This window comes from Setaria italica, chromosome I (genome assembly GCF_000263155.2).
Source record: "Setaria italica strain Yugu1 chromosome I, Setaria_italica_v2.0, whole genome shotgun sequence".
NCBI classification, from domain to species: domain Eukaryota; kingdom Viridiplantae; phylum Streptophyta; class Magnoliopsida; order Poales; family Poaceae; genus Setaria; species Setaria italica.
Window position 1 is genome coordinate 38,909,052 of NC_028450.1, and position 12,421 is coordinate 38,921,472.

At 40.8% G+C, this 12,421-nt stretch overlaps 1 long non-coding RNA gene across 3 annotated transcripts; it reads left to right on the plus strand.

Annotated features, from left to right (window-relative positions):
• Window positions 1–8,555: 8,555 nt before the first annotated feature.
• LOC111256106 lies at window positions 8,556–11,731 on the plus strand. 3 transcript variants are annotated; one of them, XR_002676154.1, is made up of 3 exons: window positions 8,556–8,807; window positions 8,897–9,005; window positions 9,268–11,731. It is a non-coding gene; the product is annotated as an uncharacterized LOC111256106 (long non-coding RNA). The 3 variants fall into 3 exon arrangements; XR_002676153.1 differs by having other exon boundaries at window positions 8,897–11,731; XR_002676155.1 differs by having other exon boundaries at window positions 8,918–11,731.
• Window positions 11,732–12,421: the final 690 nt, after the last annotated feature.

The following is a 12,421-nucleotide window of genomic DNA, read 5'->3' on the forward strand; positions in this document are numbered from 1 at the left end:
CAAGCCTCTATAAATTGGTATGGAGAAGACACTGAGAGAAGATATCACTAACCATAATTAGACCAGAGGCTTATGGAGGATGCAAATTAGGGAAGAAATGGCAGAGTTTCTACTTCTATGGGATGTGGTGCGTGATATACATCTAACTGATGAAGATGACCAAATCAGATGGAGATGGACTACTTCTGGATAGTACACAACCAAATCTGCCTATGAAGCTCAATTCACAGGAACATACACCTCATTTGATTGTGCCACAATCTAGACGGCCCACATGGAATCTAAGCACAAGTTCTTCGCATGGCTGTTCATACAAAACAAGATATTGACAACGGATAAAATGACTGCCAGGAATTGGTAGTGTAACACCACCTGCCCACTATGTGATCAAGAGTTAGAAACAACACTTCAGTTGTATCTACAATGTAGCTATTTGAAGGAAGTATGGTTCCTAGTGAGCAATGGGATGGGGGGAGAGATCTCCATTCCAAACAATGAAGAACAAGATGTCGAAGCATGGTGGACAAGAGCATTGCAGCTGGTAGTTGTAGCTGGTAAGTGCAAAGAAGAGAAGATCCAAGGCGGCCTTCTTGACACTAACAACATGGAAAATTTGGAACGAAAGAAACAGAAGAATCTTCCTAGGTCAAAAGCTCCGGCCAATGTAAGTCTTTCATAGAATTCAGGAAGATGTTGGGCTGAGACGTCGAGCCTGTGGATACCCGGAATTGGGTAGTGTATCTTAGTTTATTTCTATACTTAAGAGACGGGAACTTATTCATATCTGTAATATTGAACGCTATGTAACCATGCACTTCTTTCCCCTTAAATGAATGAGCAGTGCTCCTCTTCTTTTAAAAAAAAACATAATCCTGTACTCCACCAAAAATAGACATGGAAATGTGCATGATAAATTCAATAAGAAATATGTTTATAGATGATGCAATGATCTAAATTCATGCAAAGTTTGAGGATAAAAACAATTTTGTGCAAGGAAAAACAAAAGGAGAAATCATCATATGAATAGTGTGCGGGTTATGGGTCGCTATGCACAATAATGGTATTAAAAATCACACATGTAAATATCAGTTTTCAACATTGTTCATGATAAATGTTGTATTTGTAAAATCAGCATTGTAATTTGACACCATGTTATTCGAGCCTGTATGATTAGCGTACGTGAGGCCTTCATTCAAATGCAAGGCCCGGTTCTGGCGTGGTATTGTGGTAAGCTGATTGGGCCGGCCCATAACATCTCAGTGGCTGCATGCATGAAACACCAACTAATTCGAAGCTTTCCACTAGGTCAGATTATCTCTGACAACATTATTTTGGCGTATGAATGCCTCCACTATATGAAGACTAACAAAGCAAAGCAAAATGCCTACTGTGCTTTAAAGTTAGATATGGCAAAAGCTTATGATAGAGTTGGGTGGGGATATTTGAGGGCCATAATGCAGAAACTTGGTTTTGAAGACAAATTGGTAAATAATATAATGAAGTGTGTCTCTTCTGTATCACTCTCAGTACTGTTCAACGGAGAAAAATTAGAGAGTTTCAAACCATCGAGAGGCATTCACCAAGGTGATCCGATTTCCCCATACTTGTTTCTTCTATGTGCTGAAGGCCTTTCTTGTTTGTTGAACAGCAGGGTTGAGAGTAATCTTTGGGATTTCTGTAGAGGCGACAGCACCTAAAGTGACTCATCTTCTGTTTGCTGATGAGAGTCTTTTGTTTTTCAAGGCAAATATAGATGAAGCTGAAGAAGTGAATAGACTGTTGACTGCTTATTGCAATGCATCTGGCCAACAAATAAATCTCTCCAAATCCTCTATCTTATTTAGTAAAGGTTGCACGCAAGCTCTTAAATATGAGATAAAAGCAGGGATACATGTTGATAACGAATCACTAACATAGAAGTACTTAGGTTTGCCTACAGAAGTTTGCAAGTCAAAAAATGGGGTGTTCAAGTACCTCAAGGACACAGTGTGGAAAAGTGTCCAAGGATGGATGGAGCAGTCTCTTTCGGCGGGAGGAAAAGAAGTGCTAATCAAAGCAGTGGTCCAAACAATTCCTACATATTCCATGGGCTGCTTTAAATTGCCGAGAGGCCTCTGTCAACATATAAATTCCCTAATTCGGAAATTTTGGTGGGGTTGTTCAAATAGGAAGTGTAGAACAAATTGGGTGGCATGGGAGAGATTGATTCAGTCAAAGTACATGGGAGGAATTGGTTTCAGAGATATTGAGTTGTTCAATTTGGCTTTGCACGCTCGCCAAGCATGGAGGATTTTACAAAACCCAATGAGTATAACTGCACATTTGTTAAAAGCAGTCTACTACCCAAATGGTGATTTTTTACAAGCTTCACTGGGTAGCAGGCCATCTCAGATATGGAGGGCACTAATTGAAGGGAGAGATGTACTGAAGCAGGCTCTTATTAGAAGAATTGGTACAGGCAGGGAAACTAAAGTGTGGGAGGATAATTGGATACCTCGCTTAGGCCTTCTGCGTCCAGTAGCAGCTAAATCTTTTGACCTTTCAACTCCAACATGAGTGAACGAACTTATTGATTTGACTTCAAATTGCTGGAGAATGGATGTGCTTCAATGGTTCTTTTTATAAGATGGATATCGAAGCAATAAAAAATATTCCTTTGAGCTCAACAAACCAACCGGATTTTTGGGCATGGCATTATGAAAAGAAAGGATCTTTCTCAGTCAGGTTTGCATATAGAATGTTGGTCCATACTAAGATGATACACGAGAATTGGCTGGAGAGCAATGATGAGTGTTCTGGTGTTAAAGAGAAGGCTGATCACTGGAAGAGGCTATGGAAGGTTAAAGTGCCATCCAAATTTCGTATTTTCACTTGGAGTAATTCGATTCCAGTGAATGTTGTTTTAAAGAGTAGAAATATGGCAACATCAACGGCCTTCAAAATTTGTGGTGCTGACCAAGATACTTGGTGACATGCTTTACTACTTTGTAATATGTCAAAGTGCGTGTGGGCACTTGTAGATGAGGAGCTGATGGAGCACATAGCAGCAGCAAAAGAAGAAGATCCTTGATTATGGTTATTTTCACTATTGGATTCCTTACATCAGCATGATCTTATCAAACTTTTAATCACATGCTGGGCTATCTGGGACACAAGTAGGAAGGTAATTCATGAGAACTTTTTTCAGAGTCCTCTATCAACTTATACTATTATTAACAGATTTCTTAAAGACATGTATATATATGAAAATAGTACTATCGATCTGGAAATGAAGGGCAAGGTAAAAACTATTGCACCTAAATGGGTGGCACCCCCCTCCAACTTCATGAAAATCAATGTTGATGGTGCTGTGGCAAGATCAGGATGTTCAGGAGCTGTTAGAGCCATCTACAGAGATAATCAAGGTGTACTTGTAGTTGCATGTGCACGAGTGTTCGATGGGATCTCTGAACCAGCTACTCTAGAAGCTCTTGCTTGTAATGAGGCCTTATCCTTAGCTCTGAACTGCAACCTATCGAGGTGTCTCATTGCTACTGATTGTATGGAGGTGTTTAGAAACTTGGAGGAGAAGAGTTTATGCCCCTACAGTGCTATTTTAATGAAATTCACTCTAGGAAAAGACTGTTAGGGGAATTCCATTTTAAGTATGAAAGTAGTACTTCTAATGGAGAAGCCCATAATGTAGCTAAGAGTGTGTGTACTTTTGCTTCGGGTAGATATATTTGGCTTCTTTGGCCACAGGAGTTTCTCAATGTACCTATGAACATATCTTGGAATTAATGATATGTTTTTTGTTGCTCTCAAAAACAAATCGAAGCTTTTCAAGAGGCACAGGCCCATCGTCACCACACCGGCACTCTACTGCGTCGCTGTCGCTGCAAAAAGGGTCACTCTTCCACTTCCACACACACGTCAAATCCACGCGGAGGAGGAGCCCATATCGCGGATACCAACTTTTTTTATTTTAGCTCTTTTCATAAAATTTTTTCACAAATACGCCCCTGGCGGAACTAATTCAAAAAATGGACCCATAGCTTGGCGCTAGGCTAACACGTCTTGGCGCCAGCCTCCATGGCGCCAAGGTCCAGCCATCGCGGCTGACGGGGTATCTGATGTGGTGGAGGCTTGGAGCTAGGCTGGCTGGCACCAAGCTTCGAACACAAGGGCCGCGCCCCTTCTTCCTGCCCGAGCCATCTTCCTCCTCTTTCTCCCCCCTCTCGAGTTTTTTCTCTCCCCACTTCGCCCTATACTACGAATCGGCATATTTGACCTAAGAAACTTTGATTTGGTTCATGGATCTTGAAGAGCAAGGTATCATCTGTCCCTCGTAACTTTTTTTCACATCGATTCGCTATATATTAGTTGGATTTTTGAACTTAGGGTTTCATGCAAACGTAGGATGCCGAGACGTGGAAAAGCTAGGAAACCAAGGTAACCTCAGCGCACGCAGTTATGTTATGTGTTCATTGTTGTGAATCAAATGGGAAACTCTAATTGTAGGTTTATTGTTAAGTACTTTCAGTTCTTACAACAAAATAAACTAAATTATAGTTATGGTGCCAAGCTGATCGGAAATACCTTCGACCCATTACCTCTGCCTATTGGTGTTCCAGTGCCTATGTGCTTTTGCGGCGATCCTTGCAAGGTAGCCAAGTCCGATGAACATGACACGTATAGGTAGAGGTATTGGATGTGTTCCAACTTTGAGTTTGAGCCTACACTTCATCAGCGCCGCATTAACAAGTTGGTAAGGAATTGTTGTTGTGTTATAATCATTTTCCATTTTTTTTTGTTTTCTAACAATTGCATTTGTTGCAGACCCCTCCACCGCTCTGTGATTTTGAGCAGTGGATCGACACTGAGATCAATCCTGAAGATAAGGAGGAGATGGAGGATATGTTGCGCTGGGATGCAGAGAGGAAGGAGATGATGGAGAAGAGCCTCAGAGAGGAGGTTGCCGAAAAGGAGCACAAGGATGAGGAGGAAAGGAGGCGTGTTGCTGGGGAAAGGGAAGACAAGGAGAGAAAGTTTGAACGTGCGCGCCGAGCGAAAGCAGCGATTAAGGAGAATCCCGATGCCTTGAGGAAGGGAAAGTGGTCTCGTTGCACTCAGTAGTCTTCATTAGTTTCTAATTCTATGGTTTATTTATGAACAATATTGTCTACTGTGGGACTTTTCATTATGTTGTCATGTAATGCACTTTAAGTATAGGCATACAAGTGGTAGATGACGTATGTTTATTTTGCGACGTAATACACTTTAAAGTTGTACTCTTTAGTGAAATTTTCGCAGAATTTCTCCTATTTTTTGATGCAATCCATACATAATTATGAGATGAATACTTAACCTAAATACAAACATACAAGCATGTGGCACTTTCATAATAAAAATCCACAATAGTTCACAACGAAAGTTCATATACACAATAGTTCACAACGAAAATCCATATACACAATAGTTCACAACGAAAGTCCAGAATAGTTAACAATGAACGTCCGTTCATAATGAACGTCCACAAAGTTCATAATGGAAGTCCTCAATAGTTCATACACACAATAATCAAATAATGAAAGTCCATATACACAATAGTCCATAATAAAAGTCTACAAAGTCCATGAAAGTCCGAAACAGTCGATAATGAAAGTCCATAAAAACCATAATGGATGTCCATAATAGTATAGTAGCATCTAGCATAAAGTCCATAATAGTACACTAGCATCTACCACAAAGTCCATAATAGTACCCTCACCATCTCCTAGTCTTACCCTTACCCTTGTGACCAAGAGTGTCAGTACCTGAAGTGTAAGGAGAACGTGGGCGACATAGTCTAGTGCCTACAACCTGTGTAGGCTGAGTTAAGGGAGCGTCCTGCAGCTGAGACGGGTCAAGCTCCTCGAGCCTCTGGTCCCCGTTGTCGTGGTCATCGTCGTCATCCTCATCCTCGGACACAATTGCTCTGGATCCTGATGGGCCTTGCCTAGACGAACCAACGCCTCCTCCGCGTGGGGATGGAACGTGCACGTCTAGCGTCGTGGCTGTCCTGCAATCACAATGAGCAGCCGCACGGTGAAGCCCACTTGATAGTCGCTGTTGTGCAAAAACTAGTTAAATGAAAGAATGTAACATATTAACAAAGTATTTGAAAGAATATTTTGAATCTTACGTTTAGAAAACTTCGCGTCTCATGGTCCGTAACTCTAGGATGGAAATGTTTAATGTCTCTAACCGAGCTTTGGAGGGTACGACCCTGCAACAAATTTCCAAAATGATTAAGTCACTGTGTCACTAAATAACTAAATGATCAAGTCACTAACTTACTAAGTCACTAAACCACTAAATGATTAAGTCACTAACTCATTAAGTCACTAAGTCACTAACTCACTAAGTCACTACATGATTAAGTCACTAACTTACTAACTCACTAAGTCACTAACTTACTAAGTGACTTAAGCCGACCTCAGGAGCTTCTAGGAGCTCATCATCACGTCCTTCTGCAAACGCTTGATCGGAATGGGTAAGATCGCTGAACTCGTGAACTCTCGGATCATGGCGGCCGAGGAAGATACGCCTGAACATCTCAACATCACTCTCTGTCATCTCTCCAATAGGGTGATCATCATCAGAATCAAGATCCACTCCCATCTCATATGCATCTTCATCATTCATAATTTCAACACTATTGGAGCCATGCAATCCATCTCCACATTGCACTTGCGCAGCAAATGGAGGCACATCCACATTTTCAGGAATGTCTTCTGCAACATAAGTAGAAATATGAGTAAAGAATAAATTGATGGAACGAGGGGTTAGCTCCCAAGAAGAGAAACTGATAAGACACTTACTCGGATGATTCTCTGTCAAAAAGATCTCATGAGAAGAATCTACCATATCATCAACAGTCCGACAAACATCTCCAACTACCTCATTGGGGCAGCATCGGGAACCGTAGGTGGAACCTCCACGTCCATAACAGGTTTCGGGATAGGAGGGTTGAAGTGTGCCCGCTGACATTGGTCGGAAAAACCGACGAGGAATTGGATCAACTAACACCCAACGAACAATCACTTCCATACTTGGGGAATGGCCGTTTATAACCATTCTCACATATTTCTCCCACTGGTCTGCACACCGAATTGAGACCATCTTCCTTTGAATTGAGAAGGGAATTTAGGAGAAGTACGCCCTCGACTGCGATGTCATCATCTCCGTGACAATGTAGCTCCTCCCGAGCCCTTGCAACCAACTCACTAAACGAGGGCTTCTCATCGAATATCACAACCTCGCATTGCATGACAACAAACTTAACACATCCATAGTCATCCCTTTCCACAGTGCCTCCATGATATATGCTCACTACGTTGTCCATCTAGTACATCAACATAACGACGCACAATTCATTTAGTCCATAATAAATGAAGCATTCTAAGTACAAGGTCTCTAGTATGAAATGAGATACTATCAATTCACTACTAACTACTAAATACTACTAACTAACTATGTCAGCTAATATGTACCTAAGTATATAACTACTTAACTAAATATAGCTATATATCTAACTACGTAAACAAAATTACATACGAAGAAAATTCTATCTAACTATCAATTTATCTATCTAACTATTTTATCTAACAATTCTACCTACCTATCTAAACTAAACTGTACCTAACAATTCTATCTTCTTATCTAGGGTTTATCTATCTAACTAATCAATTCTATCTAACTATCAAGTTATCTATCTAACTATTTTATCTAACAATTCTACCTACCTATCTAAATTCTACCTAACTATTCTATCTTCTTATCTATTTATCTATCTAACTAATCAATCTATCTAACTATTCTACTAACTACCTAACTATTCTACTAACTAACTATTCTTACCTAACTCACTGCAGGGGATGGCGCACACGGCATCCACCGGCAGGGGACGGCGCACACGGCATCCACCGGCAGGGGAGGGCGCACACGGCATCCATCGGCAGCCAGGGGTGGGGGCGGGCGGCCACTGGCGGGCGCCTAGGGGTGCGGCGGCCTGGAGGGCAGCGCGCGTGGAGGGCAGCGGCGGCGACGGGCGGCGGCGTTGGAGGAGCAAGATAGCAGGAAAAGTTAGAATGAAGAAGCAAAAAAAGAAAGGGATGGAGCTCCTGTGGTAGCAGGCTTGGCGCCAAGCTAGCTGGCGCCAAGCTTTGGCGCCAAGGCTTCGCCATGTAAGCCATCAGCAACTCGCCATGTAAGATCTAGGGGCTGGACCTTGGCGCCATGGAGGCTGACGCCAAGACGTGTTAGCTTGGCGCCAGCCATTCTAGCACCAAGCTGTGGGTCTATTTTTTTATTAGTTCCGTCGGGACGTATTTATAAAAAAATATCGTGAAAAGGGTTAAAATAAAAAAAAGTCGGCGCGAGTGGATTTCCCACCGGTACCGGCTGGGGCAGGCAAGTTTCTAACCGTTGATGGTGCTCCAATAATCGTGCGGCGTGATGTGAGGAGAGAAGTTGGTCCCACCAACTTTTACCGCAGGGCCCAGCTGGTGAGCTCCTGAGGCTGCATCGCCAGGCACAGCCAAAGGGACCAGGCACGCCGCGAGGATTGCTGCCCCTCCCTCTTCTCCTCCATGCCGCTGCCCCCGCATTTGTGAAGATCTCGCATCTCTCGCTCACTCTATGTCAGCCATGGAGGGTGGGCATGTTGGTACATCCAAGATGAACGGAGCTTGCGCCTTCAATCAATACCGGAAAGAAGAGATGATACCAGCACCGCAGAAGATGAACTACGGGGAAGATCCATCTTGGTGTCGTCAATGGCAAAGGTACCGATCTCAAATCTATTGCACAATCCACTACGGATTTTTTGTGTCCTTTTTTGTCTCCCACGGTGAAGTTGCTGCTGTCGATCTAGACTCAAGCATATATGCCCTAGGGTTTTGGCGCAAGAAAGTATCTGTACCCGGGGCTACCTAGCCGATTCGACAACGCTACCACGTCTGAGAAAGTGGTACCAGAAGAAGGTACATTTGGGGCGCCATCCAATGCCCATTCTCTTGCTTCTTTTGTTTCTTCTTCTTTTTTTTCGTTGGCTATTGTTCTTGCTGAGCATGGGATTTTAGATTTTTAGATCTCTGATAACATGTTTAATCCCAACTGGGCATTGTGAGCACAGGGAATGGGCAAGGAAAACAACAATCTTCTCAGTATTCTTTTTGTTCATTAGGACATACATTTTTTCCCCTTTAGTGGTTCCACTCCCCATCTTATCCATGTTTCTTGCAGGTTCGCATGGAGATGGATTTTTTTTTTTGAAAAGAAGATCTTGGTATGAATATCAAAAGGCATTCAGTTGCATAACTCTCAAACCAAATGCTAGTCATTTTAGGTTTAATTTTATAAATGTTGGTTCATGACATGGTCCTGTAATTGTTACACAATTAGCAATCATTTATACAAAATAAAACACACCTATAGATAATTTGTTATTCTACATTTTTTTCCTGTTGGTTTTTCTTATGTTTTTTGCAATGTTCAATGGTCAGTACCATGATGTAGTACCATTTTTGTGCTATTATATCACCACGGATACTCACAGTAAACAATCCATATGAAAAACCAAGCTATGTTCCGAATTATTCTCATTCACTAAACAAAGAAGCACAACAGCGAAACTGAGCTATAATGGAGTAGTATACTAACCCTCACCAAATACACTTAATTATTGTCTCTACATCTCTCTCATCTGAACCACCTGGGTGTTCTAATTTTATTACAAGATGATATACATCCATTGTGTGTCTGCTTTAGCATTTTCATTGCGTATACCAAATTCTTTTGTTCTTTTATAATGTGTGGACTGATTTTTGTTTGGGTACCATTTTGATCTCCTTCAGGTTTTGTCCATGTATGAAAAAAAAGGCCCTGGGCTTATAAAAAGAAGATGCATATGCATAGATGTTTCTCCATTTCAATAAAATTTCTTCTTGTAACCCTGAGATCCCCAAATTTGCGCATCATCTTGAAACAAGTTTTTTCATTTCATAAATTTGAGCTACTAGGTTTTCTTATATTTTTCAAATAACCTTTTCTACTTGCGGATATTCATTGAAATGTTTCTAGCTATAAGCTGTTGAAAACCCCAAGGAAGTTTATAAAAATCATGTAGAAACAAATCATGGTAACAGCATGTGGAAAAAACATGGTGTGCACAATCCAGTACTTGCTTTCTTCATTTTGAAAAATTATTCTTGTGACATGTTTCCAATATGTGCATGCTGCAAAAAGTCAAAGTAATTTGTGACTTAATCTAACCATGTTAGAGTATTATCTTTTTACAATTATGTAAATGTACTACTTCAACCTCAATTTGGTTACATACAATTAGGTGCTGCTTCTTAACTTTTACATATCTATACTTATTGTTGTTTGTTGTACGTGGCAACAAACTGTTTATTGTAGCAAAATTTTATTCAACAATCTGGTATCCATTTGAATGAACCTTCCTGTACCACTTGTTACCATTTGGATTGTTTGAGTTAGCAAGTTTTAACCAGTTTGCCCTATTAATGTAAGATCACAATATTTTTGTTCTATTATTGCCTTTTTCATCATGAAACACCATCCAAGTCGTTCATTGTCTTCAATTAGAACCATGTCTTCATGCAGTTTTGGTTATATAAGCTCATACCTCAATGAACTTAACTACCAAAATATGCTAGGTTTGCACATGGTGGACAGTTACTTGCCTGTTGCAATCGTACATATGGCGTATAGTCCTTCAAGTATGTAAGGTTTTTATGGAACTTCTTTCTGTTAACTCAAAGGAAACCATGCGTCGTTGATTTTCCCTAACCTTAGAAAGTTGAAAAATATATACACAATGCATGCAATTCAGAATGTTGTGGCAGACGCTACCTGTAAATTGCATCATTTTCTGGTTCTAGTTCATTAGTTCATATGTGCTAGTGTACACACCATTTTGAATGAAAATGCCCTAATCTGGTTCAAAAGTGTGATGGTACAAAGTGGCAAGCTATATACTAAAGCACACTGAAAGCAACAGTTATTTTTGAACAGGCTATTTGCTCATGCTAAATAATATGTAAACAAGTGTCCAGCGCTAAGCTATATGCTAAATGACACATTTTTTTTTACTTCAAACATTGATGAAAGAAAAGGTCAAGCATGCAACTGGTGGCACTTGCACTCTTGTATTTCGTCAAACAATAACAGGCACTGGATGACACCATTTCCTTCTGAGTCGTATCAATTTCTATCCTTTTTTTTGTTTTATGCTTTTTGTTCTCCATACAAATAGATTTGAACCGACATGACTTATTACTGGATGTTACAGATGCATTTTCAGGGTGGAATATGGACTGCAGACTGTGATTGCATTAATGGATTTTAATGACATGATGGTAAATGGATTTTAATGACATTTTGGTGGCACAGATTCAAGAACTCTTTCATTTTGGTGGCATAGATTCTGAGGACCAACATATTTGGAAAGTCCAGGTCTGATGTGTGCAGATCACATTGTAGGCTTGTAGCTCTTCTGTCAACCTCCAGTCTCAAATTTTTACATCTGATATGTACGGATCATATTGTATGCTCGTCTCTCTAGTTTGGATCTGGTACGTGCATGAATGATTCAAAAACAGTCCATTTATTTGGGACATACCCGCATGAATGATTCAAAAACAGTCCATTATATTTATTTGGGACGTGGGTATACGTATGTGCATGAATGATTCAAAAACAGTCCATTTATTTGGTTTGAGAACGTGTTGAAATACTGGGTTGGTGCCAGAAAAGATGTGAGAATATATGAAAATATTTGAATATTATGAAGTTCAAACAAAAATGAAGCATTGTCGAGATATTGGATTGTTATTAAAAGTATGTGGAAAAAGAACGAACCATATATATGAGATGTGAATATAAGAAAAGAGGATGGCTTATTGCCAGCTGCTCGGCAATACAGTATTATGTAGAATAAACTTGAGATGTGGTTCTGGTTGGGTGCGAGAATATGCTTGGTGTGGTGCGTGAGGCAGGATAGAAATCCATCAAGCGAGGCACACACGATGACAGGACAGGAGAGCGGGCAGGGCATCCAAACATTAAAAAATGACGGTAAGAAAGTTCCCTGCCCGGACCGGTGCCGGTGGGGAAACTATTCCCCATATCGCGAGCTGCCGGAGATCGTCATGGCCGTGCCGAATGGCGAGGCTCCGTAAAAAGTTTATATCTTTTTATGTTTCTTTTGCCAGGGCGGTCGTCACAAGATCAATCTTTCAGAAGAAAGTAGAGAAAGCAGAACAATGGGCTGCCGTGGCAAGAAAGCAGATCAAACACATGTCTTTCCCTGCAAGGTCAGAGGGATGTCAGTGTACACAAGATTAGCATATAGCTTAGTTTAATGGCAATGCAG